Source organism: Aptenodytes forsteri, unplaced genomic scaffold, assembly GCF_000699145.1.
Source record: "Aptenodytes forsteri isolate BGI_AS27 unplaced genomic scaffold, ASM69914v1 Scaffold181, whole genome shotgun sequence".
NCBI classification, from domain to species: Eukaryota; Metazoa; Chordata; class Aves; order Sphenisciformes; family Spheniscidae; genus Aptenodytes; species Aptenodytes forsteri.
In genome coordinates, this window is record NW_008795702.1 from 3,425,041 (window position 1) to 3,443,450 (window position 18,410).

Here is an 18,410-nt window from a genome sequence, read left to right on the forward strand (position 1 = left end):
TAGTGTTCTCACACAGGAAAATTTTAGAAAAGAATATTAGGCAACTTGAGCATGTTAAAATTCCTCACGGCACGTAAATGTATGATTTCAGATATTTCTTATTTATATATTGCTTGTGTGTGTGCACTTACCATTGCCAAGCAGTGAGAGGAGCTCCACTGCGAAGCATACCAGCTACTGAACGCGGCCAGTCTTAGCTTCCCTGCTGCTGTGAGCCGAGTCAGAGACGGGGCTGACTGAGGGCATGTCAACCGAGCTCAGCAGTCCCCATTTGATCACTACCACACATCCTTTACTCACAGATTGTCAGGGGCTGACTGAGGGCATGTCAGCCGAGCTCAGCAGTCCCCATTTGATCGCTACCACACATCCTTTACTCACAGATTGTCTTTAAAAAAGGATGAACGTGGACTAAATATGAAGCAAAGATCTTGATATGAAGAATATGAAGCAACTTGATCCTTCATGCTTGACTCGGGCAAACTCCCAGCACCTAAGAGGTATCTTGAGGCAGCAGAGAATGATCCCTAAATTGTGTCTTCCCTTAGCGGGGAGGCACGTTTATGCCATTTCTGGTCAGTGAGGGAAGCCTTTGCAGTTACTTTTTTTTTATCATACAGGGGCTAAATATAGGCCGTATATTTTATGTTACTAGTTCCTTAAGCAACCCCATCTAAAATATTTATTAGTGTCTCAATTATATTTTGGTAGGCCGTTAACCCCACCTCCCCTTTCATGCTCACCAAATTAAAACATTATCCTAAGATACATAAGAAAAAAATCAATTAAATAGGATGAACCCTCAGACAATCCCACCCCCTCAATGGAGAGAACAAAGCCGAGCATTGAGATGGTTTTCTAACAATTAGCTTCAGTCGGACAAAAGCTTTTGAAGGATTCTGCTTCTTTATTTATCCTTTCTGTCCTGCATTTTTAGAGTGGTGCATTCAACAATCAATCGTACAGTACGTACCAAATAGCCAAGCAGCCCTAGTAGGTAGGTCCTGCATTTTTAGGGTGGTGCATTCAGCAATCAATCGTACAGTACATACCAAATAGCCAAGCAGCCCTAGTAGGTACTTATTATGTATGCCCTTCACATTTTTTGGCAGCTTCAGTTCTGTGACTCATTTTTTCATGAGCTTCCACTTTGATGGCCTTTAAACTATCTATCCATAGCTGTTAAAATGACTGCAAAGTTTGAAATCCTTTCTTGGCATGACTTAATTCTATAACCCAATTAAATCAGATGGTGTGAGCTGTTTCTTGAGCATTCTTGCTTCTATCCCTTATTGCTCTATCTTCAGCTTTTCAAATGTTAAAGTTTGAGGAAGCCTAAAGTTTCTCTCTCCTTTGTTATCATGGAATGCAGCTAAAGCCTCTTTGTCATGAAAATGTATTCGATAAGCACTTAATGGTTAAAAGATTTAAAATAGAGTGTTTAATTTGTCCATGACAAACTTGAAATGTATTTTTGGAATATGCATCAGATTCTTATGAGCATGGCTAGACTAGATTAACATACCCTGCTGGGTCAGATATGGGCTCTAAAATGTCTGTTTATAGTTGCTGTTGCTTTTCCTTTCCAGAGAGAACCCTTTACGTGCACCCTGCATATCCTTTTTGGTTGCAGTGTGTGTGTGTAGAATGAGAAAGCGTTCTGCGCGAGCCTCTCTATTGTTAAAGTAGAAGACGGCGTACCTCTCTTTAGCTTACGTTAAAATGGTCATGCTAAACAGAATGACCATCTGTCTGTGCTTTAAGTACACCCTAATCCCATTTCTCCTTTGATTCCTATGTAGGAATCTGCTACCGCCCGCTGTTGGAAACAGAACGGCAGGTCTGCCCACGTATGGCAGTTCTGCAATTCAATTTCAGATATCAAGCCCCGTGATCCCAAGCAGGCAGGAGGAGCTGTAGTTATTTAGTTATTTGTTACATCTAGGCAAACGTGAGAGCAGGTTAACTTTTGCCATTCGATCCAGGGCAGGGAGCAACATTTGTTCCTGCCTAGTATTCTGCTGCTCTCTCTCCTCTCTGCTTAAAACACCTCCAAGCTGACTGGTGTTTTGGAATGTTCTTGACAGTTGTCATGAAGACCTTAGGATATTACAGTGATAGATGTCTCTGTCTGGGGCCATATAATGTAAGATTTTTCTTTGGTGTGTTACATGTAACAACTAGAACCTTACGATGATGAGTTTTACTCCTTTTCTTTACAGAATTCATATGTGATGTTATACGATGACTTTGTTCTCGTGCTTAACTGAAGTGGGATACTGCTGAGGTAGGAGGGAGTTTTGTCAGCAACAATAGAGAGCTAAAAATGTTCTTTAACTGTGCTAGAGAACCTGCACTAGCAGCAGATCACCCCTATTGTTGATGTAACCGGTTATAATTTGGTAGTATACTAATCCACATCGGTGGCTACGTGAAGTTGATTTTATAACTTGCAGGTCTTTTGTGCACAAAATTGGTTTATTCGATGTTTGATCTAGACAGTAGGAGAAATAAATTTTACAAAATTTTGAGAACTTTAATATGTTTGGACAACTTCATGCAATGCATATTTCAATACTAAGAAGAGAACGTTGCATGTATTTGTGACGGTTCTGAGTAGACATCAGTTAATTTTTATAGTATGTCAACCCAAGATTGGCATTAACTCTTTTTTTCCCCAGGTAAGAGATGAGTAGTGACATCAGGTTGACTTACACCAGGTGAAAAAAGGAGCTAGTGTCAGAGCCAAAGTGTAATTATTAATAATCCCAGGTTCTCATACATTTAATAGGAGCACAGCTTTTTCTTGTTCAGTCTTTATTGCTGGGGAAAATCGTTTAGGGAATTGTCTTCCTTGATTGTATTTGGGTATCATGTCAGATAGATTATAAAAATTTAAACTCTTCTTCAGGAATTATGATGTATTTCTCTGTTCAACCAGAAGCACAGAAACTGTGGAGTTTTTAATTGACAATATTGGACAGAATCACAGTGCTAAAGAGATTTGAGGGATGTCACCCTTCACTAGTATTTTCTATTAGTTCAGTTTTAAATGCGTGACACTTATTTGAAGAGTTACTAATGATATACAAGTGTGGAGGTCAGATGGTGACCTTACTCTCCCGCTGAGTTCATGACATTCAGAGGAATCAGGATGGGTTTGTGTTGCTATATTTCAAGTTTTGAATTGAAATATCAGAGAAGCTATTTATAAGTCAACCCACTTTCTGTGACAAAACAAAACTTTTCTGAAACAAAACCTGCTTTATGCTAAAAACTTTTTTTTTTTTGTAAAATCAAGTTAAAATTATTTATTGTCAGGACTCTTTATTAAGGGATGACTAAGAACAGAACATTTGGGATAACAGAGGATGTACCTGAACCAGTATTTTAAATGTAAAGTATATTTTATAATTAGAAACAGGGAAGCCTGGAGGAGGTAATAGTGGTTATTTAAAAATGATCACATAATCACGCTTTGAAACCTGTGCACACTTAGGATTTTCAAATAGAAAAGGGGTTGTGGAGGTTTATTTTCTCATTAATGTACAGGGAATTTATGTCTATTCTGCCAGTTAGCCTTAACAGGGGATACCCAAATAAATCTCCTATTGCATTGAGGGGAACTCATGGAGTATAAACCACCAATGGCATTTTTATACAAGTGGAAATGCAAAAATGTCTCTTTACAGACCTGAACATTTAAAGTGAGAATCCTGCATTAGGTGTTTATGGTGCATAGCCAATGTCGCAATTTAAGGTACAGTTTTCTCATGATCCAAAAAAGTGGTGACATGTAGCAATTTTTACTGTTATTATTCCAAGTGTAAGTAAATATAATATTAAATATACAAGAAATCAATACTAGTCATTTATGAAATTATCTAGATGCAAATTAGCACAGTATGTACTTACTAAATCTTAAGGACAAGTACATAAACTCTCTGAGTAAACGAAATGAAGCAATTTTATTGTCTCCTTAAGGGCGATACAAGCCATTGGAAACGGAGAAATCTTGTCCTTCATCATACTTTGGGCAAATAAATGTATAAAATATCATCTCCTAAATATGTATGAGTAACATAGTGCAGTGCTTGATAGGATGATGAACATAAAGATGTCAAAGAACAGCTAAGTCTAACTGAGAAAAGTAACCTTATTACAAGAAAGTGTTAGTGGCAAAAATACAATTTGGGTCGTCTTTGGGTTTTTAAAGGGACAGGTGTTTCTAATGTTCCGCTTAATGTTTGTGCAAAAAGGGACTCGGTAAGCGTGGCAAGTGTCTATACCTAATCCAAACTCTTCTCCACTGCCCTGCCAAACCTCTTGGTGCACGGTGCCTTAGATGTCACGTCCTTTGCCAGGCTGAGGACCCTCCCGTTTCCCAATCTGTAGCATGCCTTCCACTCCCGGCGCTGTAACTTTGAAATAAGCTGTTGTAGCAGTGTTATTTTTCCAGGGCCTCTGTGGCAGGATCCTTTCCCTTGTTTCATGCCGCTGTCCTTTTGCTGTTATTCTCGTGGCCTTGCACCTGCAAACCCCAATACTGCTTTTATGGCAGATCCTCATGGGAAGCAATTGCCACTCCTGTGAGAATGATCCCTTCTTTCTCCGCCTTTTCTTACTCATTATTTATGAGCTTTTGTTTAGAATAGAATCATAGAATCATTGAGGTTGGAAAAGACCTCTAAGATCATCGAGTCCAACCGTCAACCCAATACCACCATGCCCACTAAACCATGTCCCTAAGTGCCTCATCTACTCGTCTTTTAAATACTTCCAGGGATGGGGACTCAACCACGTCCCTGGGCAGCCTGTTCCAATGTTTCACCACTCTTTCAGTAAAGACTTTTTTCCTCACGTCCAATCTAAACCTCCCCTGGCGCAACTTGAGGCCGTTTCCTCTTGTCCTATCGCTTGTTACTTGGGAGAAGAGACCGACCCCCACCTCGCTACAACCTCCTTGCAGGGAGTTGTAGAGAGCGATGAGGTCTCCCCTCAGCCTCCTTTTCTCCAGGCTAAACAACCCCAGTTCCCTCAGCCGCTCCTCATCAGACTTGTTCTCCAGACCCCTCACCAGCCTCGTTGCCCTTCTCTGGACACGCTCCAGCACCTCAATGTCCTTCTTGTAGTGAGAGGCCCAAAACTGAACACAGTGTTCGAGGTGCGGCCTCACCAGTGCCGAGTACAGGGGCACGATCACTTCCCTACTCCTGCTGGCCACACTATTTCTGATACAGGCCAGGATGCCATTGGCCTTCTTGGCCGCCTGGGCACACTGCCGGCTCATGTTCAGCCGGCTGTCGACCAACACCCCCAGGTCCTTCTCTGCTGGGCAGCTTTCCAGCCACTCTTCCCCAAGCCTGTAGCGCTGCATGGGGTTGTTGTGGCCGAAGTGCAGGACCCGGCACTTGGCCTTGTTGAACCTCATACAATACAGGAGGACCAAAACTTAGTACAGAATACAGAAAATAATAGGTATTGGAATATCTGTTTAATATTACCCATGCACAAAAGCTGAGTAACCAGTAAGCATGCAATACTTGTGTCAATGTGCACATTAAGGATGCTCCAGTCCCACTAAAAACATCATAAATGGCAACTACCAACGGGGATTTTGAGAGGATCCTGATGAACAGTGTGTAGTGCTGGGGGAAATCATGGCCATGTTCATCATCATCACCACTCTCTGCTCTGGAGAGAGGAGCCTGAGGAAGATACTGTCCAGGGAGTTCATCACTGCTCTTCCCTGCTCGCCACTGGGGACAGTTCTCCTTTTCCTCCCCCCGCCCCCTCTTTCTCACCTCCATTTGTAACCTAAGGGAACTTTGAAGTCTTTGAGCTTTGAATGTATGCCATGAACTATGGACCCTGCTCTGCGCCCATCTCAACATCTTTTGTGCAACGTTGTTTTCCATGTACACATGAGAACAAAGGTGTACATGGTGGCTTTAAGAAATAGAGAACTGTTATTTGTGTAACTGTAATCTGGAGGCTCAGACTAAATTCAGGACCTACTGCCTTGGGCATGTCTGGGCACATAATGGGTACGTTTACATGGTGCGGTGCAGTACTGTGCAGAGATACCTGAGAAGTATTTTTACTACAGGCTTGCTCAGGTATTTGAGTTTTATAGCCATGATGCTGTTGAGAACACAGCCTGGGGAAAGCTCTGCACTTACACAGCTGCATGCCTTCTGGTACCCGGATGAACCTGCCTTCTCCACTTTGAACTGGACTGTGGACGTTAACAGCAGTGATCACGAGTTCCTCCTCGTAGGGTCTTGTAGTTTAAACAGAAAAGATGGTAAGTATTCCACATGAAACGTTATTCCAAAGGAGATAAATGGCGAAGCAAGAATACTGGTCTACACTGCTGCAACTTACTTGTGCCAAAATACTTTACATCCAGCCACAGCTTTACATAGTATTTGGTTCTGTGCTTGGGAACTTTTCATCCTGTTGCATAGAAACCTGTTCATAAAGAAGTTATGATGTTACTATATAAGCATTAGCACAATTAATCTGTTAGACGTTTGGTTGGAGTTAAATTGCTGTTCCGCTAAAATGAATGCATTTTTTCCTGGCTTACTTGAAAGCACACGACGCAGGGCCGCTAGTTACCCCACAATGAAATTCCTCTCAGTTTCATCTCTCTGTTTTGGGGGCTTCTGATCCTAATTCCAGATTTCTATATGCCTTCAAAATACATTTAGAGCTAAATATAGAACAGGGTCATGATCAGGCTTGGTTAGTCTTTAACAACGTTTTCAAAAAGTTTTTGCAGAAGGCTGGAATGGTCAGATGTAGCTTGATAATTCTGCTTTTTCTCTGAGATGAATAAAGCTAGCTGTTAAAAAATCTGACGCAATCTAATCTTTTGATGTCCCTTAACTCCAAAGAAAATGGAATCTTTCTGGAGGGAGGTCCAAAGAAACTCCAGAAAGAATTTGGAAGAGCTTTGAAAATGATAACCAGCTGGTTGTGAAGCAGCAGGCTGCTACTACAGAAAGTCCTGCAAAGCTAATAATAGCCTGGAAAGAATGGCCAGCTAACTTATGCTTTCAGCGTATCTGTCTGAGTATATCCACTTCATCTGATACCTTAGTTCAGCTCAGAGACCACCTGTGTAAATCATCCTTTTCAAGAATGTGAGGTATAGAGGCATACCATGTAACATGTGTTCTTCACACTAAATAATCCTCATACCATGTAACATGCGTTCTTCACACTAAATAATCCTAACTACCGTATCTTTAGTTGACTGGCTTCTGACACACAACATGTAAGACCATATTATTCTCGTTTAAAAAAGAACGCTGTATATACACACAGAAAATTACTTCTCTCTTTTTCTCTAAAAGATGGAAAGCTATATAGCTTATAAAATGTCAATTTGAGTATACTTATAAAAGTATATGCTTTACTTCGAATGTCTACTCTGGTGGTACTTGGGCCCAGACAGGACACAGACATATGGGAAGAGTTATTTAACACCTCAAAGCTTTACATCGATGCTGAATAATTCACTCTTTGACGTATTACCCATGTGAAATAGGTAACTGCTAAATGTTATTCCATAGACTGGCTCTTCCAGCCTCAGAGAGACTTGAGGGTATGTGTACACTGTGTAACATTAACACCGTGGAGACAGAGAGATCTGTCCTGAATTAGGTCAGAAGTCTGTAGGAATATTGACAAATATTCCGGAAGGGTGGAACTGCATCCCTTTTTAATTAGTCCTACTTAGGATAAAACTAGCTTAGTTTCTTTGCACAGTGCTCAGCTGTATCGCATAGCCCAATATACCTGTAATAGCCATGCTTGTTACTTTGCTCCAGTGGTGTAACCCAATAAATACAAAGGAAAACCCAGAGTAATAAATACAAATGGAGCTGGCTTTACCGTGCATCTTTATAATGCATCGTGTCACTTAATTTCTCTGGTTGCACTGACACCTCCCGTTCTGTACTGAAATGCACGGGAGTACCTGGCCTGTCACTCTGCTGAAGGGTGTGTTTGTCAGGTAACACAAGTAGTGGAAGGCTAATCTGGGAAGCTCAGGGCATGTTTTTCCCCACAGACCGGCCAGTCAGAGGTATGCAGGTATTCTTTTGGACTGGATACATCACCCCTAATATGTATTTTGGGCTGTCCTCTAAAGAGGATGCCTCAATTTAGGAACTAGTGATATCAGGTGATGAATTAACAGAAATGAGCCTCTCTTGCCAGATCCTACCCAGGGTCCCATCCCACTTCCATCCCCAGACAACAGGATTGCAGAGAACAATTTACAACTATGCAACCATCACAAAGTTATGTTATACAAGCGCTTTGAATGATAGGCAATGAGCTTATAAATGGGGGGCCATAAGTCTTGGCTTCAACGTCTCAGCTCTTCTGCTATATAAACAGTGCCACAAGTCATGCTCCAGGTAAGAAATCCAAAATTTTCTGTTCGTTGCTGGAATATAAATTGGAAGAGCTGCTAGGTCAAGCGCTTGAAAACTAAGCAGGTATTTTGATAAATTTAAGCCATGAGGAGAAAAGGTTTCCTGATGTGACTGCTCAACACTGAGAAAATGTGAGCAGACTAGCATGGATTGTAAAATGCTTTGAAATAAGCAACTGAATAATAAGTGGATAAGGAACTAAAGTGATGAAAGAGAAGAAAAAATGAGAATGAGCAACTGAATAATAAGTGAGTAAGGAATATGAGAGACCTAAGGAAAAAAAAAAGTGAACACAAGCAGAAGAGAAGAATTTGTGAACTAGAGAGCACAGGAAGAGGAGTGAGAATTGGCTTCTCACAGAGTTAGAGTCCACCAGACTGAAAAAAGAGTTCTGCAATAATTTCAAACCAAGGTACCTAGAATTTGATACCTAAACCTAAATGTCAACACTAAAAATCAGTGGTCTGATTTCAAAAGCAATACAGGGCTTACTGGTCCGAGCTGATGCAGCACTGCAGGCACCCACCCACGTAGTCTCAGAGGCTGTAAATTGGGATGGGATAGTCGCGCTGCTTTTTGCAATGCTTAAATCCACTGCTTTATTCATCCAATTGGGAACAACGGGTCCTCTGTTGTAGTACAGTAGCAGTCATCGTAAAAATTCTGTAACCTGTCCCACTGATTTTATATGTAATTGAGATCCTGGTTTTAGAAATAGTAATGGTTTGATATATTTATTTGTTCATAGTTTACTGGTTTCCTCTGTAACTGAGTTACAATTTTGTTTTCTGTTAATCAGAGAAAAGAAGGTGGCAAATCTAAAATCTTTTTTGTGATACAAAGAGACGGTGAATGTTTGAGGTGGGGCAAACATAATGCTCGTATTAATACGTTGCTTGTACTTCTCCAGAACTCTGGAATTCCCACTTCTGGATTTTGCTCTCCTTTCCAAATGGCTTCCAGGTTTGCCTTGCATCAGGCAATATTGTGTCATAACCAACACACTGTCACTCTTTAAACATGTGACAAACTTTGAGGTCTGCAGCCAATTATTTGACATTTCTCATGCTTTAAATCCGATCAGTGAAAATCATCTTTCTTGTGTATAAGACGCAGAGATTTGCTGGACTTCCATGAGAACAGAAATGCGTTTCAGATGTGTTGTGGCCAGACTCCGCAGGAGCTCAGGACAACATCCACTGTTCCCAGGTCATGTGGCATCTTATCTCTTGCACATGGTATAGAATCAGCTGTTCCTCATCTTGGTGTTAGCTTCATACCTGATGTGCGTGTGTGTATGTAGAGAGACAGATGTATACATACACAGTTCTACAACTAGTAGTTCCGGGTGATTCTGGCAAATAAATAGGTCCATATGTTTGAAAGGAAATAAAAGTATGTAATGCAATTTGACCATTCAAGTGAAAGCTGACCGCTTGGAACGTGAACACAAAGACTGCTTAGTTAACTTTAAAAGGCCTCCTGCTTCCAAATGCTTTATCCTTTCTTTTGAAAAGATATAATTGTACGATGTGATATCTGTAAATATAAGGTAGATTTTTTAGAGACATTAAATACCCATGACATCCATCACTATTTGATTTAGAATAGTTAAAAATAACCAGTATAAAGATTACTAATCTTGCTTTCCAGAATAGTAAAAGAAAGTGCTTTTACATATGCATATTGTATAAAGTTGCCAATCTTACTAGAGGAATTAAAACACAGAGGGAAATATATTTAGTCACTGTACAAATGCTCCAGCAGGAAGAAGACAGAATTGTTTTAAGAAACTTTTGTTCACTTCTTCAGTCAGAAATATAAGACAAAATATTTATTGAGGTTTCACCAAATTGAACTTAGGTTTGCCACGTGTGTATTCTCTATATTTACAAATATGCCAGCAGAAATGTAAGACAGATATAAGTGGCAGGAAGCCAGGCAGGAATGAAGCTGCAAAAAGTCCTGGGAAGAAGCACTAGGATTAAGCAGCGGTAACGATAGCACTATTTGCCTTGTTCCACTAGGATCCTTAATCAAAACAAAACACTTTTTTCCCCTTGATCCTTCATTGTTATTGCATGCACACATACATATGCAACGGTTAAGTAGTGCAAAGGTAGCGCAGAGCCCGTTTCCTCCCAGTCTAATCTTTAATTGTGAGTAATGAAGAATATAAAATAACGTGCATGTAAAAGTAGGAAACATCTGTGTATATTTCAATTCCCATGGAAAGCAAAATCAAAGCTGTATGTATGTGCTTTACAGCATATCTTCAATGTCTTCTCTTTCTTTGAGAAGCAGCCTCTCTGTAGCAAAGGGTTTTTTACCAGCTCGGAATGTACTCTGGCAACAAAAGCTTGAAAGAAACACTTCTGGACTTCAGTAAAGCTTTTGATATGCTATCACCTGGGAAATCGGGTAGATGGAATAAAATGAGGACCAGGAGGAGAAATATAATGTGACTGAAGGGCTGCTTGGAGAGCAGATGATGAGATATGTGGAGGGGAGCTTACCAAACTGGAGAAGTTCCTTAAAGATCTGTGTTAGAGTGGTCCAAAGAAGTACTAAAATAGTACGGTGATGAAATTGCCTGGGGAAAAAAGCAAGCTGGAAGGCATTATTAGCATATTACATGTGAAAAATGGAATTATTTTGTTTAGTGAAATTATAGAAGGAAAAGTAAGTTTAATAACACTAGTTATTAATGCACATTCAAGGTTTAATTACATGCTCTTCAACTGTACAACAAACAGTTCTACAAACTGGAGGTTCTCATCGTTTGATGATGAGTGGATTATCTGAATGTATATTTATGCATCCCAGATGACTGGGAGCCATGAGCGTGCCAAGAGCATGAACAAACCCACTGTGACCTTATTGTGTGTCAGGCGATCTGTTTTGAGTAGGTATATGGAACTGAAACTATCACTCTTCAAAGCACTGTTAAGTTCTTACCTGAAATACTGTGTATAATTCCGGAAAAGTGAATTCAGACTAGAGTGGAGAGGAGCTGTGGTATCTAACAGTGGTTGCAGAAATACTAGCAGCTAACGTGGAGTGGTAGCTCCATAAAGAGCTGATGCCCACAGAGCACAGCAGAGCTCTGCAACCTCACCAGCTCAGTCCTGGAAGCTGTACAGTGCCCTAACACGGCAGTGCGCCCGTCCTAATTAGCTCAGGCTCTCTGCAGGTTAATCTCTCTCATTAACTTGCAGAAATTCAGAAGAACCATTGAAGTTAAGGGTCAGTGTTGGTACACGAAAAAATAAGTATTAAACTGGAGGTAAATAATTTTAGGCTGGAAATGAGAAGACTGTTTCTGGCCACGAGAAATGACATCTGAAGTTCTGAGGAACAATCTCACCACCAGGAGCCGAGAGGTTGAACACTGTATGCTGTTTAAAGATGGTTTTGATATATTTAAGGAAAAGACTACATTTAATATTATCGGCAGTGTAGGGTGTAGGGGAAAAGGCTGCAGGCCGTTTCCCAGTCATCTTGTAGTGAAGCTTATTTGTTATTTCCTAGGTGCTGATGTTATGCTTCCACTTTTTTTTCACTCAACCCGACAGAGTTGTTTATAATTTTTTATTAAACTAGCACCAAATTTTCTTTCTTTCTATGCCCGCCATGGCATCCACGCAACAGGACTATTGACACAGGTTGCCTGAGTAGATATGGCCCGTTTCCCAGTCATCTTGTAGTGAAGCTTATTTGTTATTTCCTAGGTGCTGATGTTATGCTTCCACTTTTTTTTCACTCAACCCGACAGAGTTGTTTATAATTTTTTATTAAACTAGCACCAAATTTTCTTTCTTTCTATGCCCGCCATGGCATCCACGCAACAGGACTATTGACACAGGTTGCCTGAGTAGATATGGCATAATATTCCTGCCTTCTTGCACATCTCCTTGGTATTTGCTTTCAATGTAATGATAAAGCGAAGCCTGGTCTTTTCTACTGCCTTCCCCTGGGCAACAAGGAAATGCTGTTTTTCTACTGATGAAAAAAATTAACTCTTAATGTAATTTTTATACGTAAAACTAGGACCAGGCTGCATGGAAGGCCTCAGACTCCAGTGTTGCTAGCTGAGTGTTAGTTCTCATGTAATATTTGACAGTATGAAATACTCAAATCCAGTCATAGGATATGCTTCCGACCAGGTTAAGCAGATGTCAACGTAACGCTCTAGCTTACTCTTTAAATTGTAGTGGAAGGTCAAGACGTTGTTAAGTAGGGTGTTAACTAGCTGGATTTGTTTCAAAATTAGCTTCTGATAGGTTCTTGTGATGAGGTTTAATGTTCTGCTGTGCAGGTGACCCAAGGATTTCCCACTTTATTCACTGTAGAAGGGGTTCTCTTACCCCAAAACCCAGCCCATTCCCCGTACTGTCTGGAACAATTCTAGTGTCTGTACAGAGGGACCAGCAAGCGAACATCGTGTCCTGTCAGACGCCGTCTCTGTTCTGCTACTCCTCAAAGACATTCAGCTCAGGTCAACGTTTTACCTAAAGCAGGTTAAATAAAAATAACTATTTTATGTTGTATTAATATTAACGATTGGCTTGGTGTTGCATTAAGCAGTGAACTCCTTGGGCAACAAATCTTTGTTTCAGTTGCTTTCTGTTGTAGTTCTGTTTAACATTGCTTATCCGCTGGTGCAGTGCTCTCTCACCTTTCAGGATTGAATCTGTTGTGCCTATTAAACATCCCTTGATACAGTTTTGTGTGTCGTAAAGGCCCTTGAAACTGGATTTGATGTACTTGGGAATAATCTCGATTCTTTCAACCCCCTTGTGTGCAATTTGAGGAAACAATGGTATCTGTTAAAAATTTAGAGGAGAAAAGCAGTGGATTTACAATCCCTGGGAGAAGGTTGTAAACTCTTACTGGGGTGCTTATAAAAGGACATTATCACATTTGAAAAGCAGAGGCAGTGGAAAACAACCTTCAGAGCTGTAACCTTCAGGGCTGCTTTTTCTCCTTCAGGAAACCCGTTTTTTGTAACCCGTATTTTTTTATGCAAGAAACTTTTTTTTCTTTCTTGTTTCACTTTTTTAAATTATCATGTCAGGTGTGGTGGTGGGGCTGTAGAGAGCAGACACTTAGCTTTGCAAATAGTCATCCTAACCCTGCACTGATTGGCATCCAGCGATATCAAGTTTTTGATAGATAGATAGAGAGAACTAAAAAGACTTTTAAGAGCGTATGAATGCTTTATGGTTTTAGGCTAGGATAGTTCAATGCGTGTGAGCCTCAGCTAGGCGTGCCGTGGCTGAAAGACAGCGTAACTGCGTTGCGCAGCCTGCTCTGAGAGAAATTAATGGTCAATCTCAAGCTAGTTGTTTGCTGGTCTTGCTTCCACATTACAAAAAGTGAAATCGTCATACTTCCCGCTTTTTTTGGTGACGTTAGAAGAAGAACTAAACAGGAATGAGACATGAAGACTGAGCCATCCAGTGACGTGGCTTGTTCAAGCTGTGAGTGCTGGTAATGAGGCCCAAATCAGGTAGGAGAAGAGGGGTAGTTCTAGTATATCCCTGCTCTAGCAAGCAAGGATATACTATCTATACTATATAGAGGGAACTGCTAATAATAGTAATATTCGCACAAAATAGGTTCATATGAAGGAAAGAAACACCAGAGTCATCTGTGTACCTACCTGTTTCTCTATTTTAGTAGCCATTACTCTTCCTTTTACCTGGGCACCTTCAGCACCCACTTTTGAGCGTTCATCTCATCACTGTTATGAAGTATTTCATGTTTTGTTCCCAAAAGATATCAGAAAGATATCTGACGGATTATCTTTGAAGATCACGCTGAGGATAGTCAGGTGTAATTGCAATTCCTCCCTGTTATGATGTTAAGAAAGAGAGGAAAATAGTTGTAGCCTCAAAACTGTTAGCAACTTGAAGCACCCACTTTTAAGCGTTCATCTCATCACTGTTATGAAGTATTTCATGTTTTGTTCCCAAAAGATATCAGAAAGATATCTGACGGATTATCTTTGAAGATCACGCTGAGGATAGTCAGGTGTAATTGCAATTCCTCCCTGTTATGATGTTAAGAAAGAGAGGAAAATAGTTGTAGCCTCAAAACTGTTAGCAACTTGTATAGCTGCCTGTGGTTCCAGCTTGGAAATCAAAAAGCACCCTGTGAAAAACTAAATAAATAAATAAATCCCTTAACTATGCTATAAAATGGTTGTAAATAACCTGAAATGTGTGTAGAATTATTAACTGAACAATAAAGAATGCAAACGTTTGCCAGTAAAAAAGTTAAGCCTCATTTTGCTCACCGCTATACAGACAATAGTAAAGGGTGTCTGCCCAGGTAGCTCACTATCTGCGTGATATGCCACCATTAAATTATTTGACCAAATCAGTTGACATGATAACATAAAGGATTCTCATTAATACCTGTCTATCATATTTAGGAAGAATCCTGAGATTTGAAATTTTTATGCGTGAGCTGGAAAAGGATTGTACTCAGACCAGTAATTAAAATACCTCTTCAGTTCTAATGGTCTAATATTGAAATTCCAGCTGTGCGAAAGGCTTATATCACTTTGTATCTCTGGCTTGAAAGAGCTGAAAATTTTTTGTGTTTAAAAAATAATAGGCTTTCCCTGAGGAAGCCATTAGGTATCTTTCTTCTGTATGGTTTTTCCCTGGTGCTTCGGTTCTCTATAATCTTCAATTCTGTAAAAGTTAATATTGTTTATTATTTTAATTTGCACCAGATAAATGGTGATTCTTTTATAAACCACTTAAAGCAAAGCCATCCAAATGTAACGGAAGGTATTATATCTTGGAAATACTTGAAGTTAACAACCCATTCTTTACCTGAAATGAAATGTCCTTTATTGACACTCACTTCTGTTTATGTTTGTCAGTCAACTCTTATTACAAATATAGTCTACTTATGAGTGAAGAAAATATATATACTTGAACACCAGTAAATGTCTTGTGATTAATATTGCAATAAACCTTTTGACAGAGAGGATTTACATAGATTTATGAATTAGCAATTCTTTTTCAAGAGAATTGACCCCTTTTTTACTTTGAATTGTTTGCGTAAGGATTTTTTTTTATTAATTGTTGTATACCTCCACCAGCTTTTTGTTGCTTTCTACTTCTGTATGATCCCTGATCATGTCTGGGCATTTCTTTTTACTCACAAATTAAGATCTTGTGCTACATTTATGAAAATGAGACGACTGTGAAATGTCCTATAGAAATGTATTTAGGCTACTTTAGTTAAATCTTTTTCTTTCAGTTTGAAAACTGAGAATTTTAGGGGAGCTTTCATAAATATAAATACATTTTGACAAAACTCTTGCACGTATTGACACTTTTAAACGATCGGCCTTCCAAAATTGGATTAACTGCTATTAGTAGATGCTGTTGCTTGGGTGTGTGCGGGAGTGTTTCTGACAAAACTACGACTTGGTCTCACCATTCTAAATATTTTTTAGACACTTACAGGTACTATACTGACAAATAGAAACACATTTAGAGCAAAAAGATCCATCCTGAGGTTTGGTAGATGCAAATTTTTATGCAGCTACTGTTGCATTGTCAAACGTGTGGCACTGTGAAGAATAATATAGAGGTAACTCAGGTCAGACTCCTACTTTCTACCAAGTAAAAGTATCTATCTGGATGAAAAGCTCTCCATAAACATCAGATTTGATTTGATTTTTCGCAGTGAACTAAACTGAGAACTTCCAAATTGCAAATATTAGACTTCTGCAGTAAGAGGTTTTGAGGTACAATGTTCTTGTTCAGATGGAAGAAATAGCCCACTTCTAGGAAGCCATGGGCAATATTTAGGGCAGGTCAAAGGCTGTAGAAAGATAATAGTTTCTCTACTGGGGCTATAGCGGTATAGCTTAGGTCACTTTAGTTGTTGCTCTAAGGCCAGGTCTGGTCTTGCCTTTTCCTGTATGCACACAAAGATGGCTCAGGAGAAAATGTGTCCTCTACTTTCTTCATCTGTGGCATCTTCTGTAGCAAGGAGTCCGTAATACTTTCCATAATATAATTTTTATCAACCCAGAGCTTTTCAAACTATAGGAATCTGTAGACTGAAACCTTTAGCTTTTATGTTTATGAAAGCTACTTAAAATAAAAATAGCTTTTGTAATCCTCGCTTTCTTATCTAGTAGAAGCTGTATCTTACTTTTAGGGAAGATGCTACTGTTTTTCAGATCAGTTTTACCAAAGATACGAGATACACATTAATTCTCTTCTCTGGATTAGCACGAGTAATTCCATACGTACTGCATTTATGCAATAGCTGTGTAAGGCACAGTCCTCCAGAGAATACTCATCAGTGCACACTAGAAACGCCATACGGGGTAAACTGGGGTAATAACGATGAAGATGAGTTCTAATAGGTATCATACCTATTAAATTGTATTTGACCACTAAAGAATTATCATGTAGAAAAGCTGAAAATGAAATTAGTAGGCAGTATGTATTTGTCTTTTTAGACGGTAACATCGGCGTTTCTGCCTGCTATTTTGCTTTTGTTGTATGATATAGGGAGGCTCGTTATTAAGGAAAAATGTACTGTCATGCATTTGAGTATCCCTCTTGAGAGAAACAGCTGAAGCTTGACATATGTATGTGTTCTTGAAACACGATCATACAAAGAAAGCATCTCTGCTGGCATACCTGCAACACTTAGAGTTGCCACAATAACTCCAGTTTTCAGTAAACAGAATCCTCCATTCGAAGCATGTTTCATACATAAAGAAGAATCAGTTTGGTTGTAAAGATGTCTGAATGTCAACACAGATGTACTGTCAAAATGGTTACCCCAGGTAACTAGTCAATAACAGCCTGAGACTTTTATTTATATCTATCTATCTATATATATCTATCTTATTTTCAGCATATAAAAGAAATTGCTTTTTTTGGCAGATCTTCTCAACCAGTCCCTGCTCTCTAGCTGTATTTATTTGAGATGGACTCAAAGCAGGACATGGACCTGGACACCTGGCCTGCAGTGATGGTCAGGATCTGAATCATGTAAATGGTCTTCAGCTTAGCTATAAAGTGAACCGAGCAAAAGTCCTGGATCTGAGCTCATTATCATTTTGAGATACTTGAAATTAAAAAGGTTTATATTGTGCCTTTAACTTATGACTCCTGATCTTTTCTTTCTGTAGTGTTCTTTTAGTTAAAGATCTGGATCTTTCACAAAAGTGGTGGAAGCACTACTTGAGTGACTTTCTGTAATAGGACTGATCTGGAAAATATGTATCATGATCTAGTCCCCTAAACTGCAGTATTTCCCACACTTAAATGAGATGTGACTAAACAGCTATATTTGAACAGTTGAAAACACAAGTAGATATTTCATAGTGGAAAACAATCAAAATGCCCCCATGTGTTTTAATTTATAGCATTTTTTTATATCAAAAGCTGAGCTAATTGTAACCAATGGTACTTTTGTTTGCATTCCTTATAATTCCCTATATATGTGATAACTATTGGTACCATAATTTTCTCAGGAGAAACATGGCTTGACTGGAATAATGGCTCTTCGTTAACATTCTGGTGAAAGGATATGGTTTTCCTCACTACTCTTTTTATCTTATGGTTTTACACCTGTTTGAAGGTACAATCCGAGAGGACGTTTAGCAGGTGTGACCAATGCAAACACACTGGGTCCTAGATACCAAAGTGTCCTTATGCTGAGAGGCCTTTCTCATCTCACCTCATTGAGGAGGTGACCCTCCTTGCATCTGAGCGCAGCTGCCATTGTTAGGGCCTTTTCTATAAAAAATTGTCTACATTGTAAAACATAGCTTCTATATTTTTGACCTTTAATAAGTGTATTCTTCTCTATCTGTATAGACCAACAAAGGAATAAAAGCAAGCTAGAATTGGAATCTCCCTTCTCCTCAGAAAAAAATAAGGTTCTAGTCACAATCTCCAAAAT